This window comes from Rhamphochromis sp. 'chilingali' (assembly GCF_963969265.1).
Source record: "Rhamphochromis sp. 'chilingali' genome assembly, chromosome: 21".
In the NCBI taxonomy this organism is placed as follows: domain Eukaryota; kingdom Metazoa; phylum Chordata; class Actinopteri; order Cichliformes; family Cichlidae; genus Rhamphochromis; species Rhamphochromis sp. 'chilingali'.
In genome coordinates this window covers 24,260,994-24,285,302 of record NC_137949.1, presented here as the reverse complement: position 1 = coordinate 24,285,302, position 24,309 = coordinate 24,260,994, and the positions used below count along the sequence as shown (strand labels likewise).

The 24,309-nt window shown below is 41.1% G+C and overlaps 1 long non-coding RNA gene across 1 annotated transcript in view; it reads left to right on the top strand.

The window, feature by feature from the left end:
* The window catches only part of LOC308389502, a 79,399-nt gene extending 55,996 nt beyond the window's left edge, over positions 1-23,403 (top strand). The window contains exon 4 of the long non-coding RNA XR_013970284.1: positions 23,177-23,403. This is a non-coding gene — a long non-coding RNA (uncharacterized lncRNA). The remainder of the gene's footprint in view (positions 1-23,176) is intronic.
* Positions 23,404-24,309: the final 906 nt, after the last annotated feature.

Sequence of the window (24,309 nt, the reverse complement as noted above, 5' to 3'; positions counted from 1 at the left end):
TTTCTTCTAATACTGAGAGAGCGCAGAACATGCTCTCTCTAATAGAAATGTAAACTGTCTGTGGTCCATGTTTATACTAGCATTGATAAACATCATGAATTCAGGCAGCATCTGGTCTTAAGGACAGTGTTTATTTTTCTACAGTTTAGGAAGGGTGATCTATTTTTTTCAGATTCCTTTAGTTCTTTTTTTTCTTCGTCTTCCTGCTGTTATTATTGTTGTCGATAATATAGCCGTAATCTATTTTTAATATCAACTCTTTTTTTTTTTTAAAGAATATGCAAGCATACGCTTCATTTTACTGAGGTGCAGACCATGTCTCTGCTCTTTTCTCCACCATAGTATGGTGTAGTGTTCTGTAGCGCTCCAGCTCGATTGCATGCCTGTATCTCCCCCTCCAGGACAACTTGCATTATGGTCCCATTCTCCCTGAACACTGAGGCTTGAGAAAGCAGCAGTTGGAGCACAACATCTCCTTCTCCATCTTCATCCTCAAATTCTGAAATCTGTCTTTCAAATCACCAGAGGGGGCAGGAAAAAAAAATCCTAAATGAAATATCAGCAGCCAATAGATGCTCTGTTCAGAGACAAAATAGTTTTAGGAGGGACTCGGGCATTTTGCCTGAATTCTGTTTTTCCCAACCCCATTCTCATCTGTGTTACCTACTCCCCAGCGCCAGCCTGAGCTGATAACAAGTGAGTGCACTCCCTAGAATGATGGATGGGCTTTAGCCATAGGCTTGTCAGGAGAGGGTGCAGGGCCATATGGAAGTGGCATATGGAAGCTCATAGTAGAGGATGGGGCAAAAGGAGGGGAGTGACAGAGATATACATTAAAGACACTGTTTTGCTCTTAAAAATGCAGGGTTCATCAGTTTAGCGGGGAATATCAGTCAGTGATGCTTCCTTCCGTGGAGGCAAACAAACACAACCAGATGCAAGAGTTTGTCCTTTTGTGATTCGAGCAAGTTTTCTCTTGCCAAAATAATTGTTTGGAGTTATGAACTGGGTTTGAAAATGTAAAAAATATTCTACAAGCAGGAAAAAGGACTATTATGAGGCCTTCTGCAGAACACATCTACTATTACGTTTTATTTTAATACTCAGTTTAATTCGATTAATTTGTTGTCAGCCCCATTTCATTTCAAGCTTACCTCAGAGGAATGCCAGCGCACAGGTTCTCTTGCACAGTCCTGTGAACAAGCATTAAATATGTCTTCAGATCAAGTCATGATCAGTCTATTTTTACCTTTTTTAAAAAAAAAAAAATCTTTGTCTATGTTGGTGTGTATGTGCACTATCAGCCGTGGAAATGTGTGTCTGTCTGTCTTTCTTAGTGCCCTGTGGAGTGTCTGTGGGCCCTGAGGAACTCTGTTTGATTGTTTAAAGCCCTTCTTAATTGGCGCTTTGTCTGCACGCTCCTAAATGAGGCGGGACACCCACGGTGGGGGTTCCCGTGGAGACCGTGGGCCGTTTGACAGCCCCCACAGTGGGGCCTGTCCCACAACCCCTCAAACTGCCAGCTGCATGACAGCGGCCCATGCTGCACCACCCTGGCCAATTAAAACTCAGCTGTCAGGACCAGACACTATACCAACACTGGGTGACTGAGTGTGACTGTGAGATAGCAGAGAGAAAGTGTGTGTGTGTTCATGTGCTCATGCAATCATTAGCTGATGAATAAACCCTTTTCTCCTCAAGCCACTTGTGTGTTTTTGTTTGTATACAGGATGTGTGTATTTCAGTGTCCTAAGGTGTACATGACGCCCTCGTGTCCATGCATGCTCTTAAATAGCCACCCCTTGTAAGTGGGTTCAAGTTGTAAGTGTTTATGTACGTGTAGAAGAAGTGTTCTTTGCCAGTTAAACTGCTCAGCAGACAGGTCGTATTGGGTTACATGCAGACAGATTTGTAATTCAGAGTAATCACTTAGGACAAGGCCTTACACCATTTTATCTGGTCATGACTCTAGGCCAAAGTCAATACTCATAGTATAGTAATGAGAAGGGGCTAACTGAGCACATTTTATTAAAGCTCTGAGGAGTGAATCTGATGTCAACCTGTTTCCCAGTGAAAATATCCCATTCTCTTTCTTTCACACATTTTTTTTCTCTTTCAGTTCTAATTCTCCATCTACCTGCAGCATTACTTATTAGACCTTCTGCTCATAGGTGGTAGAAGTGCCTCAATTCCTCCCTTTTGTTGTCTAACAAACAAACACAAATGTCTTCCAAACAAGATAAGGAGAATTGTCAGAACTTGATAATATCTCACACAAAGTCCTCTCACAAATCCCAAACTATTGAACAAGCCACTGCAAAATGTCTAGTAAAAAAAGGCCTTGTATTTATGTTTAAGACATAAAATCGCTGAAAAACATGTATTATGTGAGGAGATTATTCTGGAATGACAGAGATGAGTTGAAAAGCCCTTTGGCGGGATTTGTAATCTGAGATTCCAGCATTGGGCATAGATTCAGTTTAATCCCTGCTGAAGGCAAAATACAGTTATTGGAAACTTCTCACCTCATCATAACCATTTTCAAGCATCACATAAAAGCTCACCTCACCAATATAAAAGCATTTTTTTTTAACAAAGGGGATCATCTTACCTTATGGTCTCCTTATTGAATTCTGTGCCTCTCTGTGGTAGATATGCTATATGTAGTGAACAATGTAACATTGTTGTGAAGGTGCACTAGCACTCTACCCTTTGGCTAGTCTGTGAAGGAGCATGATTTGATTGACAGACAGTTTCTGTGGGGGTAAGTAATAAAGTCAGAGTCAGAAACAGTACAGCAGCATAACTGCCTACCCCCTCCTGTGTGGCTGAACAGAAATACAAGATATTCTTTTTCAGTTTTCTCTGAAAGGTGAAAAATGCACTTTCTTGATAAAAAAAAAAAAGTTTTTAAAAAGTGATTGATACTTAAGCATAGGCAAAGCCGAGTAACATTTAAAGAGATCAGATTTCACAAGCTTCAGCCAAAAAAAAAATAAAAAATGTGAAGTAAATGAGTAAAATCAAATCAATTATATTATCCACCTGCAAAAAAATGGACCTCTTTTGCTTGCTTCGTTAAAGATATCAACGTAGAAGTGCTCTACAATGTGGTACACTACTGGAGCACACATGGAAAAATTTTCAGACACACAGAGACACTCATCTTCTGTGTCCTGCATCTGGAAGTTGCTCCATGAAAAGTGGCTTCTTCCTGCTCTCACTGGAAACATTTTCCAACCAGTGAGGGCTTCTTCTGGGAGCTGGCCCACATCCAGGAACACTCAGATTCACAGCTGTCTTACAGCGTTTAAATGCAGCATATGGTACCAAAGTACCATTGTTTCACCACTAAAGACCCTGTTTTTTCATCATGGAAGAAAGGCCATTTAATGTCAGCTTCACTTGGAGAGAAGAAAGAAGTTTTGAAAATGCAAACTGGGCTGTGAGAAAGAGCGATGTCGTTTTTTTTCTCAGACCATCACTAATTTTGGCAGTGATGACATTTTGATTCTCAGTCTGTGAGTTTGTGAAACAACACCATCTGTGTGCTTTCCTCTAATTAGGGTAATAGCCGCAAATATTACTGCAACAGTTTCTCATGACAAGCTGTTACATGCCAATGTGTGAAGACTTTTCTGGGTTTGATAGGCACAAGTTAGCAATTACACTGATGTAACTGAACAGCAATGCACCATTTTAATAACGAACAGAAGATTCCATATTTATCTAATTTGGCATTGTTCCCGTGAAGTGGATCGCATCTGCAGAATTATAGTCTTTCTTTAACTTGCACATTTTCTATTTTTAATTTCTGCATTTTCAGTCTAAGGTTGCATAAGGTCAAATCTTGTCAAATGAAAAAAGATTTGCGTGTTTTCTAAAAACAATAAGACCTTTGTGCCGCATGGGATGGGAGCGTGACTGCAATTATCCAGCCTCACCTATCTGCAACACGCTTCACATTACCTCAAAAACAATATCATATTCATCATCAAAAGCTGACAAAACATTTCATTCTAGGACACGTAGTGCATCACATTATCTTCTCAATCTCCTTACTTCATTTTCTTCGGTACCATTTGAACCCCAAATCTGACATTAACAAATGGAAGTTAATTTGCCTCCCTCAGAACACGTTATAATCAGTCTAAAGGTTAATGTTTCTGCTAATTTATAAATGCAGGATTGCTGTCAGCATGAGGGGGAAATGGTTTTGAAAGGCCTGACATTGTAAATTAAGCCTGTCAGATCGTCTCTCTGCGCCGGCGGATCAGAAGATGCCACAGTCTATGATGTCAGACAGGCAGGCAAACAGCCTTGGGGGACAGACCTTGCTCCCTCACTTCCAAACACTGGGAATGCCTGGAATTATGTGGCTATGGAAAGGTATTTGGGTGCACATCCTGGTAGGTGGGTCTCACCTTCAGGGACTGTCCTTGATGGTCAAAAACCCAAATGATGGAGGTGGTTGATGAGATTTTAACTAATTCTGTGAGACTCACAGGAAGGATCATATGAATGAAGATGTCATGCTTTGTCAATATAATGTATTGTCAGAGCAGCAGCCATACTCTCAGACCACGTGTCTGGGATTCAATTTGCATAGCTATCTTTTTCTTCATTCTAAACGCCAGAGAAAAAAAGCTCCATCTCTTGAGACTGAATTCTAGTTCTGTTGTATTTAGATATGGTCAATAACTCATCGCTATATCACACCTACTATTCATGAATCAGTGAAGGATCTATGTCAAGTTTTTAGCATAAAATAAAGATAGTGATGAACTAGATTGAGCACCAATAAAAACAATGCCCTTGCCAAGAAAATGGATAGCTGTAGTTTTGGAGTTATAGGGCATTAAAGGCTTGTGAGTCTTTCGTAGTTTCTCCTTTTCACATCCTTAAGCAAGATGCTGAACCCCAGACGTTCCCCGATATGTCATTTGGTATGTGAGTGTGTGAATGTGGTAGATGATACACTGTATGGACATGTGTGTGAATGGGTTAACAAACATACTATTGAATTGTGGTGCAAACCTATTGAAACTAGTTCCCATTTTGTAAGATAAAAGTACATTTTGTATCAACCAAGTCTTTAATCTAGTATGTCCTCGCTCTCATTTTTTTTGCTTAAACGTTGGATGGCAAAATCTTTCTTCCAAGTATTAGAACTGGCAAAGGCAAGTTCACATGAACTATCTTTCCTCTGGAACTGTTCCATTCATGCTAAGTGTTGTATAGCCTTGTGGGATGGAAAGAATTACAACCCTACAGTAAAGCCTAAAAGCCAATCAGACATTGGGGGGGGGGGGGGGGGGGGGGGTTATAGAACTATGGGAAAACAGCCAAGCTCTGACAAGCACCAATCTAGTCCTACCAGTGAGATGATGAGGCCAAGAAGTAAGATAAAGATTATGTCAAATGTGTGGTTGAATTCCACCCCCCATGTGAAATAAATAAGATCTGATCCGGGCAGATTTCTTCCTCAGTGGGAGGAAATGACAACTGACAGATTAGACATCTTCTACTGTAATCTGTATAAAGCTTTGAAATATAGGTTGGCTTAGGGCCAGACTCTTTCTCTCCTTCTGTCCTTCTGTGCAAGTCATCCAATCACAATCACACAAGCAAAATGACCAGAAGAATTAAAATGGCTAAGAGAGGCCTGAAACCAACTCTGAAACTTACTGATTCTTGCCCATCAAGCATCTGTAACAGTTACAAAAGTGAGTGTGTGTGTGTGTACTTATATTTCTAATGTTGAAGGGTCCAGGGAGAAAACCAATAATATGGAGCAACTCCTCTGTGAAGTCCAAATTCAAGGCCCCTCCACAATACATTTCCTTTTAAACAAGTTCAAGAGTCTCCTGGACTCAAAAGTGTGCTTGTGCCTCCTGCAGTTTTCACTTGGTACACAAGATAGCAAGAACTGTAAATGTGTGAGTGAAGTGTGTGTTAATGTTTGCTCTTCAGTGCCCCCTGTGCAATGCCACACTTCTGAAAGTGTGTAATTACCATTTGGCAATGTCTTTGCTAGGACAGAAGAAACAAGGGTATTGTTGCTTCTTCTTTTTCTTTCAGATGGTCCCACTAGGCTCACCGCAGCAGATCATCTGCCTCCGTCTCACCTTATCCCTAGCAGACTTTGCATGTCTTTTTTGTGGTCTTCCTGTTTTCTTTCTGTATGATAGTGTAGCTTCATATGCAACATCCTTTGCCCAGCGAATACACTGTCCCTCCTCTGCACATGTCTAAACAATTTCAGATTTGTCTCTCGAACTTGCTCTACAAATTGCCCAGCCTGTGATGGCCCACTGATGTATTCGTTTCTAATCTCATTCATCCTTGTCACTCCTAACTGAAATCTTTAACATCTTCACTGTTATACCTTTCTTAATCTCATTCACATATATGTGATCTGTCTTGTTTCTACTGACTTTCATTCCTCTTTTCTCCAGTGCATGCCTCCACCTCTCCAGACTCTCTTCCACCGGCTTCCTACTCTCACTGCAGACTACAATGTCATCTGCAAACAACACAGTCCATGGAGAATCCTGTTTGACCTCATCTGACAACCTGTACATCACCACTGCAAAAAAGAAGGGGCTCACAGTCAATCCCTGATGTAATTCCACCCCTATCTTGAACCTGTCTCTCACTCCTGCCAGTATCTTGCTATCCTCATACATGTCCTGCACCACCCTACTGACTTCTTTATGCAGTACCAGTTCCTCTCTTGGCACTCTATCAGATGCTTTCTCTTGATCCACAAAAACAGAGTGCAACTCTTGACCTTGTCTATACTTCTCTATCTCCCAAAGCATGCATCACATCCATAATGCTCTTTCTCGGCATGAAGCCATACTGCTGCCTGCTGATCATCACGTCAGTTCTTAACTTAGCTTCAGCAACTCTTTCCCATAGCCTCATGATACGTCTTATATGTCTTCTCTGTAGTTACTAAAGCTTTGCACATCATCCTTATTTTTGAAAAAGTGGTACCAGTACACTCTTCCAAACATGGTAACACCAATGAATAAATTTAAAACCTTTTTCAAATAAAATTAAACTATGTACCAAAAATAAGCGTTCAGTTATACACATCTTTCAGCACAATAATGGAAATTCCTACAACTTTATTACTTAGTCTATAGATTGATAACTATCTTTTTTCATTAGCTGTGACTTTGAGAATGGTGATGGTCTTGCCAATGCAGTCGAAAGTAAATAATAGGGTCATCTATAATTCTGGCTAGGTGGTATGTGATAATTTTATTGAAGAATAAACAGGGAGTTAGCCTATGGCACTAAAGTGGAGTATTTTCTATCACCAACCATTTACATTACAGTGAATCAAACATTGAATTTTTATGTAAGAAGTAAGTGGTAGCTTGCCATGACTACAGAAAGTAAATTATGCATTACAGTATGAATCTTTAGAGCCTTTATTTGGTTTTTTTGTTTTTGTTTGTTTTTAGCTTATTGGCAGATTAACATACTAAAAGCTGTTTGTTTAGTTGGCTGGCACTTTACATCAGTGGGTGACCAGGTGACCACAGGCCACATGGCCAGAGTGCAGCAGGCTGTGTTTGAGTCTGACCCAAAGCCCTTTGCTGCATGTCATCAACCGCTCTCTCTCTCACTCGTTCTCTCTCTCCACACTTTCCTGTCTATCTTCACTGCTCCACTATCCAATAAAAGCAAAAGTCTTTCCCAAACTTTGCCAAGAGCTGCAGGATTCAAACGCAATTTCAAACTCCTCACTTAAGCATCGCTTTCTGAATCTTATTTTGGTTCCATTCAGAGATTCAGCTTTTTGCAGCTCATTCTCTGCACCGACTAGGTTGGTCCCATTGTCAGACTGAATCTGTGTGACTTGATCACTCCTACACACAAACCTCCACAAGGCTTTAATACAAGAGGCGATGTCTACAGAGTGAAACATTTCATTGTATGGTCCCACACGAAGCATATGTAAAAATAACTCAATCTTTTTACTTGACTTCCTTTTTTCTACTCCAACATTGTTGGATAAGCTAACAAATAAAAAAAATAAAAAAATAAAAATACTGTTTATAAAATTAAATGATGTTTGTAATTCTAATTTCTTTGATCTTACCTGTATGGCATTTTAGTTTTTGTATTTTTGGGGCTTTTTTTTAACAAAGTGGGACCACCGAAAATTCTGGGTATCATAATGGTAAAAAAAACAAAAAAAACAAGTGTTTTTGTGTGTGTCCTCTACATTGCCATCATTGCTTTAACTTGTCATGATCCAGTGAAATGGTGTGTCACCTGAAAGCCTCACAACTCTGCACCAAATAAGCAGCACATGTGTGAGGCTGAGGACTGTAATATCTGGAAAAATGGGAATAACTTTTATTTTCTAGGAGAAAATACAGCTGATAGAAAACCTACACTGTTTATGATTCTACCGATAAAGTATCAGATTTCTTTATTTATTGCTAAGTAAAGAGGGGGCTGTCTTCAGTAGATTGTGTAGATTATTAATACATTTTCACCAAGTACAGAATGTCTTAGGAAATACGCATTAAGGTAAGCAGGTCGTTTTTCTATCTGAATTTTAAAGTAATTTGATTTATACATCTGATTCTCTTGCAGCACTGAAATCCCTCAAGACTAAAATGTGGGGGCAGAAGATTCTTTTGATGCTGCTCTTTGTGAATATTGCACAATTCCCCAGGGTTTCTATTGTCCATGTACCATACCGTATCTGTCCAGGCTCTACCTTCCCCACTCTTTTGCTCTCGTTCAGAGACAGATGAGAAGAAAAATGTGCAGGTGTGTTAAACTATTTTCTTTCTTTTTTTTCTTTTTTCTTTTGCTGTGTCATCTATTTTGTAGTTTTATTTTACATGAAAAAGAAGCACACTGAGAAATATGAAAGTAGTTTTGTTGGCAGTGTCATCCTTCCGTATATTGGTCAATAAGTCTTAATCGTTAGCTTCCAACTTTTTGTTTTGACAGTATATAATTTGGCATTCGTTCTTTACTGTCATCAGTGTAGTTTTTCTTTTTCTTTTTTCTGGAACCTGTACATGTCTTTGAGTTGACATTCAATGCTCTCTATGCCCCAGAGCTGTGATGACCCCATGCTGAGGCTCCCAGGCCCCACCAGAAGGGCCTGAAGTGCTTCGCCAGGGTGACTTATAGCTGCTCTGATGAGAGACACATTCATTTACACTGACACTCACATACACTCTCATGGAGACTCAGAAACAATGCAGAGGAAGTGAATCAGGCTCATGGATACAGATGCGTGCATAAATGTTTTCTTGTTGGCAATTCATTAATTTTTTGTAGACAGATATGATACCCTTTGTGAACCAGTGCAACTAAATTAAAATATATTTAACTAGTTTTGTTAGCGTGACACATTTTGAACATAAAAAAACATGTGGCAGATTTCAAATGCAATCATCAGAACCTTAAAAAAAAATGCAATAGGTACATAGCAGCAAACTCAAGTACTAATGGCATACTCCCTTAATAAATCACTCTCTGCACAATAGCAAGCACACACACCTGCGTACACACACCTGGCCACCCGTTTACTCACTCTATTCTTGCTGCTCCAAAGCCCCACCCAGTGTAGAACAAGAAGTGCATGACGGTGCTCTCTTGGACATGAGGATTTAATAGGTGACCCTGGGCTGCATGCTGGGTCCCCCGCTGCCTGGGCTCATCCAGCCGTAAAATGAGGCACAGGCAGGACCCGGCTGGTAATGAGAACTGGCATTTTGCTCAGGATAACCTCGGGAAAATCGCTTCTATAAATACCTTCTATAAATAAAAGTGTACCTTGGCCCAAGACTGCGTAAGGGGCTTTCTCTGAAAAGGTCATTTATTGCCCTGGCTCTGGCACAACTCACCATGCTCTTGTTTTCCTCCTCACTAATACCTCTGTGTCTGTCTCGTGGTCCCTGCATCTTTTTTTTTTCTTTTTCTTTTATAAGGTCTTTGTGTTTTAACTCTAAAGAATATGGCACTTTATTATTCATGTCATGTGACTTTTGGTGAGTGATTGTAAAACAATCACTTCAAGACAAATATAAAGCTCATAGAATTTGCTAAAGCATGTTGTGTAGGAACAGGTTTTAGTTAGAGTCACTAACCCTGTGTTAATTACCCCCCCGAAGGCTTGTGTGTGTCTCTGTGTGTGTCGACACCATGGCCATGTCTCATTCATCAGTGCCACATCTAATCTGTTAGCCTGACTATAGCCGCTGTGTTCTGTTATACACATCAGGTTTTAAATGTGTGTCAGATTCCTCCAAATGCGAGTGTTGTGCTTTTAAGTATGAATCTTTTACTAATATAATCAGGCAGGAAGAATGTGAGGGCCAAAGCCCTCTAGAGGCCAAAGTAGTCAACTAAAGCAAACAAAGGAGCCAGCTTATGTTGTCATAGAAAATGGATGAATGGGTTAGAAAATAAAAGCTTCAGTGTTTTGGTAGCTAATTAATATGCGCTTCACCAATAGATAAAAAGTTCGTTAGATTTTGTCAGGGTGACAACTGCGTTACCTAAACACTAATGAAAGTGCTGTCTGTTTTTAGAATCTGACAAGCTGATGTTTTGTTTTTTAAAAGAAGTAATCTAGGTGGTTTATACAGACAGGGACAACAGCTATTTAAGCACAGGTGAGAGTAAAAGTGGCACCATGCATAAATAATCTGACATATTACATTAAAGTCTTTTCATTTGATTCATATATCCTCCCTCATTCTCCTGCTTTCATGACACAGAAGGAGCCAGGGACCCTCTCTGCAGGCCAGGTCACTACTTAAACTTCGCTTAGCCCTCGTTTTCTGCCTGTGGGTAACTTAAACTGATTAGCCTCGACCCCACTTGGAATGGCTGACCTCCCAGTGCATCCAGTACCACTTATTGATCAATATTTATATTGATCCCAGCCCCCTATGCTGATCAAGGGTGGATGTTTCCATTGATTTGACCAGATTAGGGAAGACAAAAGGTTGCCAAATCAGTTTAGATGCAACCTGTCAATGGTATATGACAGCAAGTTGCACAGGGATTTCCAGCCTGGATTAGATTTGATGAGTGTTAACTGTGGAATTGATATAGCTGTAGGACTCTACCGATCGGTAGCTAATCAAGTAACATAGTATGTTAATGCCGTCACGCTTGGCCTTTGAATAGATGAGGTTTTACGCACTGATTTGACTCACTAAACCCAGTGATGGATCAAATTTTTAAAAATTCTGCTTTTCAATTTTTAAAGTTTGTACTGGAAGATAACCAGTGGAGGTAAATATTTATTTATAGGTGTTTCATATACATAATATGAATTTTAAAAGAGTCCCCATGCTGAAAAGTGTTCACATACACAGTTACAGGACAGGTTAGTTCAAGGTTCAAGGTTCTTTATTTGTCACATGCATAGTTATACAAGTATAACACACAGTGAAATGTAGCCTGACACGCTCCTCGACATGTGCAAAAATTGGGGGGGGGGGGGGGGGGGGGGGGGTTAGAGGAAGAACATTATATATATATATATATATATATATATATATATATATATATATAGTATATACATTGGGTGAATGTGCAGTAGTAGCAGCAAGCAGGTGAATTCTGTACTTTAATATGAATAGACATCTGACTATTTTACAGGATAGACAATATAAACATATTTAAAATTAAAGGAATTTGAAATGTACATTGTGCCTTGGTTTAGTGTCTGGAAGAGAGTCCTGTCTCAGTCAATTATAGATGATGTGAGAGGGCAGGTGTGTGTGTTTAGGGCCCGGATGGCTTGGGGATAGAAGCTCCTCTTGAGTCTCTCTGTCCTTGCCTGGAAGATGCGGAACCTTCTACCAGATTGCAGAAGTTGGAACAGTTTGTTGCCAGGATGGGACGGGTCCTTCAGTATCTGCGCTGCTCTAGTCCGGCATCTCCTGGTGTAGGTGTCCTGAAGCGGGGGGGAGAGCAATCCTGCAGCAGCGTTCTGCTGTACGGATCACTCTCTGGAGAGCTTTTTGGTCCTTCACACAGCTGTTCCCAAACCACGATGTCATGTTCTGTGTGAGGATGCTCTCCACAGCGCCTGTATAGAAAATCCTGAGGATCTTTGGAGAGACCCTGAACTTCCTCAGTTGTCGTAGGTGATACAGGCGCTGCCTAGCCTTTTTGGTCTGAACCTGAATGTGGGCAGCCCATGTCAGGTCTGAGGAGATGTGGACAATGTAGTAATTATAGTTTCACAATTTCTTTAGTTAGCAATCATTTTGGAATTAAAATATTAGTTTCTGTTTGTGTTCCTTGAAATAACCACTATTTAAGGGCATTGCTAAAAATAAAAATAGTAATAATTAGAAGTTATTTTGATATTCAAGTACAGGAAAGAAAACCTCTGTTTCCATTTTGCAATAGGCATTTCCTGGGTCTATCACAGTAATAATACCTAAATACTTATATATGCTGAGCAGTTTTTTTCTCAGAAAGATTCAAAATAACCATATAATTAGTGTGGATTAGTCTTCATTTAACAATACTTAAGTCAACTTAAAATAGATGAAAAGCTATCAAAGCAAACTCAAGGGGTTATGCTACAAAAGAGGATGAACAATATATAAATATGCCTTTAAAATACCCCCCAAAATTAACCAAAAACCTGCATATAGAGCAGTGGCCCTAATACGGAACCCTGAGGCACACCTTCATATACATGATCAAAGGGGAAGAAAACAGAGCAAAGTGGATACACTGTTCTAGTTAACAGGTAATTTGAAAAATCAGTATTGTGTGGTCTGGCCACCAAAATGAAATGGGCAGCTGTGTCAAATCCTCTGAATAAATGAAGAAATAAAAAACACAGGATGTGAAATGTGACATAAGTGTCTAATAATTGAGGTTAGATTTTGCCCTTAGTTTACTGTGATAGGCTGGTAACCGGTCCAGATGTAACTTGCATTTTTACCCCACCTCTATGACAGCTAGAATAGACTTCATCCCCCATGCAACCCTGAATTGAATAAGAGGTCCAATTGGTTGATATGTAATGTGTCAAAATCCACATCTAATAGCAAATAAAGTTACCAATTTATATAAATTTGGATTATTACTTTTTATGCTTTTTGTGTTGTCTTCCCACAGACTGAAATATTGTATCCTGAAGAAAACATAGACAATATTTGTTCTTCACCACAGGAAGACAGCAGAGAACATAAGCAGTTTTGCCCCAGCAGACAACATACTCACATATGCATTCACATACTGTACGTGCTTTTGTTGTGCATGCACACCGAATCTTTTAGTAAGCCAAGGGAATACTTGCTTCCATCCCCTATTAAATATTGATGTTCTGCGTGGGACAAAATGAGTGAATAAGTCATGAAACACTGACAACACCACACTCAATGAAACAAAAAGCATGTGGACATTCGCAATGTGTGATGTGTGAATGTTACCGCAGAGAAAAGAGAGGAGAGAGAGATACAGCAAGAGAAAAAGAGAAAGGGTTTCCATTGTAACATCAGTGGTGGTCTAAATAAAAAATGAAAAATAAAATGAAAATGAAAACTATTTAGGATAAAGATTGGAACATTATATTTAGGGATTTGTTCATTTTGCTTGAATAAAGATGGTTTATCCATACCTTTGCCTTGGCAAGCTATATGTATGATTTGGCAGCTTCTTGCTAGACAAACAATCCCTGGTGGATCTCTTCTCTTTGAGTTGAGTTGAGCTAAACGACAGTAATTGAAAGATCATGGTTCATTGGCTGACATTGGCTCTAACAGGTGTAGAAATGGCTACTTCTTTTCCCCTGTCCCTGGTGAGCCCATTTTGCAGACATCACTTTTTTGGGGTCAGTGAGTTGATCCCAAAAATATGTCCTGCCAGAACCTTGCCATTTATCTGTGGGGGTACTCTGTGTCGAGCTCAGCATGGCTAATTCTCTCTGGGACTCCCCTCTGCTATGGAAGACAGACTTGACTGGCAAACTTACATATTATCGCCACAGTCCCCTTGTTCTGCCAGTGGAGAGCTCTCTGAATGGTCAGAGATGGTACGTTAGGCAAAGATGATTAGGTCTTCATGTTAACTACAGGCATAACTTCACAAAGATAGTAATTAATTAAAGAAGCTGCCTAGAATCACACATTTCATTTGTATCAGGTCATTTATGAGCACTGAAATCCAGTTTTCATCCACTGGATGTTTCAGGAGTGTGCCATAATGTTTTGGCAACTTTGCACTTGCCCCCCCCCCCCCACCCCGCCCTAACAATTTCCAATTTAACAATTTTTCAACTCTTTGACATCCAAAGAAGAACTTACTATCAAGATGAAAACCCTTTAAGTTGTTCACACAAAGTCTAAACGCACTTACAGAATGCCCCAACCCACGCCCTCAAAGCAATGTGTATTTTTTGGAACCAGTCCTTTCTGGAAGAAGAATTCATAGGGCTGTCAAGAGCCATACAGGGGTTGAATGTGGTCATTTATAAGAAGCCGACTGGAGCACAAAAAAAGCAAGAGAGGCCATTTTGGTGCTGTCAGTGGGTTTTGTGGCTCTAAAAGGCTGTGGTGATGTGCTCTGACACTTGGGGTCTTGTATGGTGCTTTTAAGAGCTCTGCGTGGGCAATCTCTGCATCACACGCTGCCAAGCAAGACAAAAACATACCTGTCACTAGCAAACACTACGGCTGCACTTAAAGCGATTGCTGCATGCCAGCAGAGGTCTTGGGGTGACTTTGTGACAATTTTGTTGTACAGTAAACCTTTTTTTGTTCTCTTTGGCTGAACATGACTGAAGCTATAGCTCTTTCTGTGCCACAAAGTTTGTTTTTGTGACTCTGAAAAAGAAGTGAATTTGCTGAATATTCTTGCAAAGTGTTGGAATGTATTCCATTTTTCCTTTTGGTCAACAGGACACAAAATAACATTTTGTTCACCTCGAAATTGCGAAATTTTTATTAAGCTCAGCATATATTTTTGGTGAGGTTTTCTTAACCTTATTGTAATAAACAGTTTTTTGTGGAATCCAATGCCATACAGGAAGGTCACAGTGTGCAAAACAAGCAAGATAAAGGACAAAAGAGAGACAATCCTCTAGTAGACCCCCCTCGTTTCCCTTCCTCTTGCTTTCTCTTTCCCCTCATCCTCTGCTACCTTTACTGGCTGCCCTATTAACAACTGGTACTGCGGCTTTAATTACGCCCCTGTGATCTCCAGGAGTGGCGGGCACGTGTCATCTCCTTCCCAGGGGAGCCTGGGTAATTACCAGCATCCATCCAAGGGCCGCTGCTCCTGTTCCTCGGTCGCCGTGGTGATAATCACACTGCCGCCACTAACATCTGTTCCTCGGGCGAGAAGTCCAAGTGGCCTAAGCCTGTCACACCCTGCCTTCGTGTCAGGCCTGACCTCTGACCCCACCCATGGCTCCATAGGGCTAATTTGTTTACTTTTAGAGACAGGAAGAGGCAAACTAAAATCCCTTTAGAATTTAAATTAGTGCGGGCTTGAATATGGGCACTCTGTGCATGATAATATATCGCACGGTAGGTTATCCATCCCTGATCAATGGTCTGTTCTTTTAGGCTTCATGTTTGGTTGATCATTACTTGAATCAACCAAGCTTCATGACACATTTGCCATAAATCCCAAAGGAAGTCTTAAATTTGCACATTTTCAAACAATTGATATGTTGTTGTTTACAAATGCTTACTATCCGGTTGTTCAGTGATGACGCGACGAATCCTACTTCCGGGTCTAAAGTAGTCTGCGTTTAATATGGCTTTTGTGTTGTTAACATGTTTAATGTTTTGTATTTTCTTCTATTTGATCTCAAAAAGCTCCTAAAACAGTCAGTGATCCCTGTTGACCTCCCTCGGCTTTTATTACCACTAATCATTTATTTAAGCTCAGTTTTTAAAACCTTAGGATGTAACTACAGCCCAGCCCATGCAGCAGTATATGAATGACTAACCTCGTATTGTGGATGGATTATCTCAGTTGTTCTCCTGGCTGAAGTTTGGTCCTTTTACAGCATCCTGCCATGCGATTACATTTGTTCCTGACCACCGAGAGCACTCACGTTAACTTTTATCGAGTGGAAAAAAAGTTAGCTTGTTTATATTATGCTAACATAGCTGTGTCGCTAGCGGTCACGTAGCACATCATTATATACCAGCTAGCCCAACTTCAGTAACCCTACAAACGTCACTGCTGTTTAGTTTTCTGTCTTCATTTATGCTGGAAGTGATAACAGAGCTGTACGTTTGAATTTGTTTCCAAAACCCCGCAGCCAGGACATGCTATATTGTATTTAGATAGAAGCTAGCGAGCTAACTCCCTGCTAACTTCTAACTCCGTTAAATGTCATAAATTCCGTTTTCATGGATGCCTGGATGTTAAACTCAATTGTTACACCTGGTAGAGCAGAACGCTGATCATTTTATTAAAGATGAAAGACTTTAGACAGTTTTTCAACTCTCAGTAATGCCACAGTGATCGTTTGATATATGGACCTGCAGCGGAGTTTAGACCCAGACACGGCTAGTGACGTCAGACTGAACAATCGGATTGCTTATTAAGTGTTCTGGTTAAAAGAGGACCGCAGATTTTAATTGGGCAATTTGAATCCACCCCAGCTAGATTAAAAATGTGCCATAGGATTTACAGAGCCGAGTTCTGTCCATGTTGTCTGGGTGTCAGAGCTGGTGATGTTATTATGCTACTGTATTGTCACTGGTTAACTGCTAACAGGAGGTCCTCATGAGGGCCAGTGGTTGTGGGGTGATCTTTCATATTTCTTCATTGGTTATGTGATGCAAAGAAGAAGTACCAGGCTGTTGGTATGGCTGCTTCATCTATCCTTTGTTTGTTTAGTAATCTTGGCAAAACTTGAAAGACTGTTCTTGAACACCCACTCTGGATAACAATGGGAGAGACAAAAAAGTTCACAATTCAAGCAAATGCTTGGAACTCGGCAAACAGCCAATCACCTGGAAAGGTAATAGACATCAAATGTATCCATTTTATTGCCAGAATGCACATAGTAACATCCCATACTTGACATTGCGAGCATGTCCCCACATAGCAGTCTTAAAAGCACCATTAAAAACTTCTAACAAGCCATTGACTGAAATTGTAAAATAATGGTCTTTAACGACATCCGAACAGGATTTTTATGTCATACATTAATCCAGAATTAAAATATAAAATTTACATTTTTGATGCTTTTAAAAGAACACACCTTTCTGCTGCAAGAAAAGGCTTTTTAGTGGGTTATAATGGGTATAGGTGAATTTCTCCATACAGAGTTTCTAGTCAAGACTTTTGTTTGAACCCCAAAGAAGTTGTAATAGGAAGATGAAATTCAGATCCTTTTTTTTTGGGTTGGATTAGGATTTCACAGCAAAGCAGTAACTTGTCCAGTTTAGTAGACATCTCGTCAAAGCGCTTCCTGCCATACGCAGCACGTTGCATTTCTTGGCCAAGTTTTCATGGGAATAGAAAGGCCTGCTTATGGAGCAAGAGCAATCAGCATACAAATCCTCAGAGACCAAAAAGCCATTTCCCTCTTTCTCACTGATGAGACCCAGCAGCAAGTTCTGCCCCTCTTGCAAACTTTTCCCATAATGAGAGCACTTAGACGTCTCTGACCACACTTATACGCAGCGAAAAGAGGGAGGATTAAATGTGGGTACGTTAGATGAAGGGATAGATACCCACTCTAAATGAAGATATATTGCATATTTGCAGCAGATGAAGTGGCAAAACTATAAAGCAGCACAGAGGTTTAAATAATGAAAAGCTTACTGATCAAAGGGAGAGGAAAAGTGATGTATTTAAGCAGGTCAGAATCTTTAAAAGCTGTTTTATTTATGCGCTTTTTAAAAGAAAGTCATAGTCAATATTTGGCAGCTGTGACATTAACGAGCAAGTATTATAAGGGAGGGGGATTCATAAATATGCATAAAGATATTAGTGGGGTGTTAACAGTAAGCACCTGTCTACTTAACCGTGACAGGAGCTGTGTGAGTGACTTTACAGAGACCCCTCCTCCTGACGGAGCCACATGTGTCCTTCTTTACTTAACGTCGCCTCTCCCTGCCAGTGACAGTGCTACTGACAACCCACACTTGGAAAAAAAGAGAACATGTTTTCAGAGATGTCAAACAGTGATGGTGAAAGCTCAAGGTTAGAGTTGCTCGTTCACTCGTTGGCTGGCACATTCGGCAGCCTGCCTGCCTGCCTGCCTACTCTTCCTTTGCACTCTGTGTATACTGGCTATTCGCATTGTGGAATTAATAATGCATTTTCATATTTTTTTCCCCATCTCAATATGTGGGGAATAGCATAGCATCTGTCAAGTCGAATTCTAAATCCAACTGTCGAAAGTCAAAGGGTTATTCTTTTTTTTTTCTTCTATTTTGTCATTGAGAGCTGAGAAGCTGTCAGGGGTATTAACTTTGACAGTGCATTCTTCTTTACCTCTGGCATGCGCATGATTATGTCAGACGTTTTATTAAAGAGGGTTAATCATCCTTCTTTGTCCCCTCTGTTGAAGCACAGGTTTTTATCTTCCTCCAGTCATAAAATGCCAAAAAACATTATTTGGAATTTCTGCAATAACCAGTTATGCTACCCAAAGCAAAACTCAAAATCACACCTCAGTGGCTGTCCCTTGTTGACAGTAGGTGGTAAAAGCAATGTTGAGGTAGAGGAAGAGAAAGAGAAGCAAGTAGAGTGGAGGAAAAAAGTGATGGCCATCTGGGATGACTCAACATCTATGCCAGGGATTGTTGAATGTAACACGTGCATCTCTAACTGTCACACACTGTAGGATGCCAGGCTCAGACAGATGCAGGACCAAAGGTGCTGTTGTTTACCGCTATGTTCCTTCTCTCCTGCCCTCCCTTCATCCTCCATCCTCCCATTCTCTGTTTATCTCTACGGGAGACAGGCCCCCTCGTGCTTCAGTAACGCAGGTGCTGTGTGGCTGATCTGAATGTGATGGCAGCAAAGAAAAAAAATGTTCTGGCGAGGAGATTGAGAGTTGTAGTGGGTCAAAACCCAACAAGCTGTGCTGGAAGGCCGTGCTCTTTCTCACCTCTCCATTTTTCCTAGCACCAGGTGGTGCATTGCCCGCTTCCACCTGCTCAGCTGAAATGCCACTCTGCCTCCCCTGGACGATCAACATGTGCCATGCAGATTACTTACTAAGGCAAAGAGGCAGACAAAGAGGACAAGGAGGTTGGTAAACATGCTGACCTTGTCACGGCTGACTTGTGCTTCCAGTGTGCCTTTAAAATAACTTTGAAAACTTCAAATGTAAACACAGTGTAAACACAGAGTCGGTGAATGATTTTAAATCATATGCACTAATGAATTTTGGGATACTTTCTGAAATACTTTTTAAAACAATAACTATTCTTTATGTGCTTCATCAAAACACACATTCTCAGACTTGAGAGTGTGTTATATTGTTCTCCCCTTCCTCTCACCCATCCGCTGTATTTGTTCTTTTCTATGTTTTGTGCACTTAAAGACAGAGAGATTTGGGCCTCTTGCACCACTTGGGACCACTGAGAGCCAACCTTCTCAGACTTCTGGCTAACCTTCATGTTCGATCAATAATTCTCCATAGAGGCTCCATCTTTGGAGTTTGTTTGATTCTGTTCTCCTGCTTGCCTTGCTACTTACATCACAGCTAAGATGATGAAATTTATCAAACTTGATGCTTTTAACCCAATATGAACTTGAGCAAATTCAGAAACGGGAGCAGAAAAGCACAGCAAACTTGTGTATTTTTGTCACAAATGCAGCCAGTTGTGGAGCTAAGACTAAGTCTTTATGCAAGAGGGAAGGTTTCCCACTCACCATCAGCTATTTGATACCCAACAAAAAAATACCTTTAGCCTGGAAGATGGATGGACTTTGGTTGATCTGACAGAGGTCAATGATTTCCCTTCCCATGTCAGCTGAGAAGTAAACACCGGGACACAGGCAGCTATTTCAGCTCTGTGTCTGGACCCATGAGCTCTGCTGTGAAGCTTAAGATCCCTATCTCTGAGAAAAGAAAAAGAGCCTGCCCGCCGTTCTTTCCCCCTCCCCTTCATCTCTGCCCCACACCACACCACCCCGTCCCCTGTCCTCTTACTTTCATTACGCATTTTTTGTTTATGCTTGGGCGCAACCGTGGCTGTTCCTGATGGTTTGAGGTCAGGCGTGACTGGCCACGGGTTACTCTAAATAAATACACACGGACTAGCCAGGAAGGAGCGGGTAGGCTGTACTTGCTGCCGAATCACCCTTGATTAATCAGCTGGCAGATTCAGGGTGACTTTTTGTGTACACTCTCCACCATCGCCATTCCTTCCCCCCCTCCAATCGACTCCCCACTCTCTCCAACCCACAAACCCACTGAAGGTGATGGAATCAGAGCAGCACAGACAGGGCAATCCAGGCAGCCAAGCAGATGGAGCGTTGCAACACAGTCCTGCATCTGCAATACGCATGATTATAAAACAAAGGCGCGCGTGTGCGCTCCTAAAGATGTACACAAAGGCACAAATAGGATTGCACACAAAACCTTCTGACCAGCTACTTCAGCTTGTGGTCTCTAACTAAAGTGACATAGTACTATTTTCAAGACCATAGTGGAAGCAGACTCATGGCCTGCTGTCTTATCCTGTGGAGCCAGCTAAGTGAATAAAAACGCATTATTACTCTGTGGATGGAGAATCTAATCACTAGAGACCGTCTAGTGATTTGATTAGATTTTTGTAACTCCAGGACTAGATTTTGCAGTTTTTTCAAATAAAAAAATGTGAATGCGTGCGCATTCGCACATACGCTCATAAAGGGATTGTAATGCCAGCAGTTAGTAATAATTATACGGTGCTTTTACAGCGCAGTAGCTTCACTGCAAAAACAGCTAGGTTGAAGTGTCCAATTGATCTGATTTGAAGCAACATCAATATAAACAAAAGCTTTACACACAGCAGGCTATAAGCTATAAAGTGTCATTCTCCACAGTATCCAGCTCTCACTTCACCTTCTTTCACCTCTTGCCTCTACCAGCCCATCAAGTTCACCTCACAGTGGAGTGCACACCAACCGGCACCTTGACTGGCATCATTAGGGGTGGTGCTGTTCTCTCACCTGTCAGCTCCGCTCGACCATGCCTCAGTAGTGCTTCAGATAGACCACGCAAACTCCTGTCACTAACGCTGACCCTTTCCTCTTGTCCAGGCTCTATAGCTCTACCCCTCACCCCTCTTTGCATTCCCTTTCGCCTGCCCTGGCCTTCAGGCTCCTGCAGCTGCCATCCCAGCATCCAGCCCACTTCCCCCCTGCTCCTGCTTCACTTCAAGTTCTCAACCCCGACTTTAGACCTAGCCCCCGGCCTTAGCCCCCCGGCCCCCGTGCCTATGTTGCCCCCAGCATGGATGGACCTATCCTCGGGCAAGGTGTGGCCCCATGTGGCCCGCCTGTCCAGAATACAGGTTATCAGCTGTGATCACCGCAATAGACTTCTACCCGAACCTGCTGCCCTGAGGGGATGAAGAGAGTGAGAAACAGAGAAGAAAAGAGAGAGTGAGAGTAGACTGAGCAAAAGAGGAAGCTGATGAGTGAGGGGAGAAGTAGAATAGAAAAACAGAAAAGAGAGGAGGTAGTGATAAGGACGAAGTTTTGCCTGGAGGCAGGGATGAGGCAATCAGTACCCCTCAAAACCTAGCAGGCAGTTGGAGACCACCACAGGCATTTCTACAGAAGGAGAACATGAGGGGCTTTCAGGTGTGTGTCAAACACTAAGCAGCATGCTCTCTGTTCTCCGGTTCCTCTCCACAGCAGTGTGTTTTAACCACCCTACAGACAGCCTCCACAAAATCCAAACCAGACAGATCTACTGTTTTTTTGATGAATGCCTGATCCTAGAAATTTCTATAATCCTTTTCTTTTAATTTATCTTCCTTTCATTCATTTTATTTTCTTCTTCTTAACTTTTTATTCATTTGTGCAACTGCTGTGTTTGTTTATCCAGTTACCCTAAATTAACTTGAATGGATCTGATTATTGGGTGCTGTAACATTCTCAGTCCAACAGATTTCATATCTGTTGCTGGACAATTGTAAAACCAAACCATATGCCACCAATTGTTTCAAATTACCCTGGATCCAGATTATCAGCACTAAAAAACCTGTCCGAGTTTGAAGCATCATTAATTCTCCAGCCGTTTTGTTTGGCAATGAGATTGCCAAGAACTCAGTGAGTGTTGGTTTGTTATCGTGGTCGCAGACATTGTAATCAGGCCTCAATAATCACACTTCCAGAAGCGGAATGTGCCTGGGGCCCACGCCAACAGACTCTAATGTGGGGCACCGCGGACCGCTACCCTGCAGACACACGGGGCTGGCAGATGGAGGCTGCCATTAAACATGGACAATCAAAGAACACAATCGCTGAGCAATATGTCAGACACTGCCAACACAGAGAGGAAAGGGAGTAAAAGATGCAAGGGCTTAGTACAAATTTAGTATCATTATGGGAATCTGCATAATTCCTGATTACGGTGAATGCTGTGCATAAGATCCAACACATGGAACTTGTGCACGAAAAACGTGTCTTTACAAATACATTGTAAGTGGTCACTAAAAAAATATGACTGAAATCCAACCAGTCTCAACTAAAATCACAAGGCCAAAGGCTGCTACTGTCCATAAGTTCTTGACATCATGTCTTGTATGATACTGCTGGACGACTTGCTGAATTTTATGTGGCCTTTTTCTATTTTGCACAACTGGAAGCTCATCGACTTTAGCAGGCTTTCACTAGTTGGCATCAGTTCAACCATTGGTAAATTGCCTTTTGGTATGTGATAGATAAGGTATATAGAATAAAGCATTGTATGAATACTGTTAAATGTGGCTTGTAGCCAACAATGCTATATAAATGCTATTCCCAATGTTCTAGTGGCATGTCTACAGTCTAGGAGCATAAGCAATGACTAATACATGCTCTTTGATGTTGTCTACCAAAAAGGACAACATACTGTGGATTTAATCTTGAATCTATAATTTTATTCACAAAAACTTCTTTCATTTCCTCTTTTTTCCCCTTCACTTCAGACCCTCCGTGTTACGTGGTCTTATGTCCCTTCTCTGTGTTTCAGGACTTCAGGTTCCTGGTGTCTTGGAGGATGACTACAAGTATATCCTGTTTCACTTCCTGAGTGGACAGACATGCGGAGGCCCCAGTTGAACTGTTCGTGGGGTGGTAACCTCTGTAACAAACATGTTCTGCCATAATGCCATATATCTCGAAGTGACACAATTATTAGATATGTCAGCGTTAATGGCAGATAAACAAAGGTGAGCAAACAAAAAAGGACATGTCAGTCACAGCATACAACCACAGACTAGGAAAAGATGTAATGAGGCAACCTGTTAAATGACACCTGAATGAACCTGGCATTGTACGTGCAACCGAGTCATCTAATGAATAAGACCATCAGCAGTTTCAAATCAGACTTTCAGTTTCAAAAATGGTATTTCTGTAAGTGTAAACCTTTCTTTGGAGAGCTACAAATGTTTGTATTTCCTTTTCTCTAATTGTTCTTTATCTGTGGATCATAAATCTCTCAGGGAAGGGCCATTAGGAAGAAAATGGCTGGCAGGGACTTTGCCACAGGGACATTGCCAGTCTATTCCCACACAGAGGATGTCCAGGCACTAACTATAGACACAAGTGTTACAAGTTGCAGTCCATTCACCAGAGTCAGATGACAGCATGTCCCTGGCAGCCCAGGACTTTGATGCCAGCAACAAACTAGCTAGTATTTGGGATTTCTGTAGTTAGCATGGTTTCATTTCCAAATAGCAAAAGAATTGAATCTTAACATAATATCCTTGAATATCATTGTGTTGTGAATATTTTACGGTGTGGCCTGTTTCCTGAACCCCGATGCAATGTGCCTTAATGCACTAGGTATAGCACATGATTCAGTACACTGCTGGAAAAAAAACCCCCAAAAAACAATGCCATTATGCTACATCAGAGCTGTTTCTCATGACTAGCAGGTTTTTATGATTAACATTTAAATTTATTATTTTTTATTGAACTATGCAAGCAGTTCTGTAAGTTGTGTTTTTTTAAGTGTTTAGGTCTTAACCCATGGTGACGGGCAGGTCTGGGAAAACAGCACGGAAAAGTCTACTCACAATCAAATATCCTGCCTTAAGTGTTTCGGGGGAGTTTGTGTAAATAGGACTCTGTGAGTGGAGCTGTAAAATGATTTCCTGTTAC